The sequence below is a fragment of the Humulus lupulus genome, chromosome 7, assembly GCF_963169125.1.
Source record: "Humulus lupulus chromosome 7, drHumLupu1.1, whole genome shotgun sequence".
NCBI classification, from domain to species: Eukaryota; Viridiplantae; Streptophyta; class Magnoliopsida; order Rosales; family Cannabaceae; genus Humulus; species Humulus lupulus.
In genome coordinates, this window is record NC_084799.1 from 195,684,645 (window position 1) to 195,686,730 (window position 2,086).

Here is a 2,086-nt window from a genome sequence, read left to right on the forward strand (position 1 = left end):
ATTGAATTATTATATGTTTGAATGTTATTTGAATTATACTATATGTCATTATAGTAGAATAAACGGCAAAGGAGCCGAGAAGGGCAAAGGAGCTGAGAACGGCGAAGGGCCGAGAACGGAAAAGGAGCCGAGAACGGCGAAGGGCTGAGAACGGCAAAGGAGCCGAGAACGGCGAAGGGCCGAGAACAATAGCGGGGCCAGAAATAACACTTAGCACGTGGAGTGCTTATAGTCAGGGTGGGATCCCAATGGATACATGGGATATCCTTACGGTGAGAACCGAGACCTCAGGCTTTGGTAGTGCTTCTGGGACGGCATGGCCGTGTTTGTTTAGTCTGATGGACTACTTGCTTATATGTGGATTACTTGATATGTTGATTATCTGATATGCATATGTTATGTGCTGTATGAGTTTTCTTGCTGGGCTTCGGCTCACGGGTGCTCTGTGTTGCAAGTAAGGGCAAAGATAAGCCAACCAGCCATGAGTACGGAGAGCATGAAGCGGCGCGTATATGTTTGGTCTGCCTGACTGCTTTGGTTGGGGGCATTTTGAAAAATGGTTGTATTAACTTGTGAATTTGATAGATAATCAAGTGTAAACCTGTTTTGAGTTGCAAATATTTTCTAAACCTTATTTTGGGATCCCAGATATTAGATACTTAAAGTTTTCAAGGAATCAAAACATTTTCAAAGATTACAGCCTTAACTTTTGTTTAGTCACACTTTTGTTTTAAAAACCTCGTTTAGCGAGTTAATTGCACATTTTTTTAAAAAAAAACTCACTTAGTAACGGCTCTAAGGCAGTAGGGTGTTACATCATAACTTGTTAGAATGTAGCTTTGATTGAATCGTTGTATGTTTGAATGTTATTTGAGTTGTACTATATGTGATTATAGTAGAATGAACGGCAAAGGAGCCGAGAACGGCAAAGGGCCGAGAATGGCAACAGGGCCGGAAGTAACACTTAGAACGTGGAGTGCTTATAGTCAAGGTGGGACCCCAATGGATACATGGGATATCCTTACAGTGAGGACCGAGACCCCCAGGCTTTGGTAATGCTTCGGATGGCATGGTCGTGTTTGTTTAGTCTGATGGACTACTTGTTTATCTGTGGATTATCTGATATGTTGATTATATAATATGCATATGTTATGTGTTGTATGAGTTTTCTTGCTGGGCTTCGGCTCACGGGTGCTCTGTGTTGCAGGTAAGGGCAAAGAAAATGTCAACCGGCCATGAGTACGGAGAACATGAAGCGGCGCGTACATGTTTGGCCTGCCCGACTGCTTTGGTTAGGGGCATTTTGAAAAATGGATGTATTAACCTGTGATTTTGATAGATAATCAACTGTAAATCTATTTTGAGTTGTAAATATTTTGTAAACCTTATTTTGGGATCCCGGATGTTTAATACTTGAAGTTTTTAATGAAACAAAGCATTTTCAAAGATTACAGCCTTAACTTTTGTTTAGTCACACCTTTGTTTTAAAAACCTTGTTTAGCGAGTTAGTTGCACATTTGTTTTTAAAACTCACATTAGTAATGGCTCTAAGGTAGTATGGCGTTGCAACTTGGTATCAGAGCGAGCCAAGGTTTATTGATTCTAGAGATTGACCGAACATGTACGCTCCCTGTCATTCAAAAGCTTGACTCAGGGTTGATTGGTATGGTTGATTATTATGCTTGAATATGTGTATGAATGCCCTGTTTGCCTATTTAGTATATAAAGAGTATGATGAATGAGTTAATATATGTGTGATGCCAGGGCAAGGCCCGATGTGTGTTATATGCTATCTGTATGTTATCTGAATTGTTGATTATGATTGGTTGCTATGAATGAGAGGTGGAAATGGACTTCGTTATCTTGCCTGATGAGCAGCGTCATTGATTGCAGGCATATAGTTGTAATGCCTCGGCAATCATCTAGACTCCGCGGCAGTAGGGCCGAGGATGACGGTCAGGGTCAGGACCCTCCACCTGCCCCTCATAACTGGCAATAGATATTAGCTGAAATGGAGGCTAGATTGAAGAAAACAGAAGAAGAACTTCATCAGTTAAGGCAGCAGACCCCTTCACAAGTCACTGGG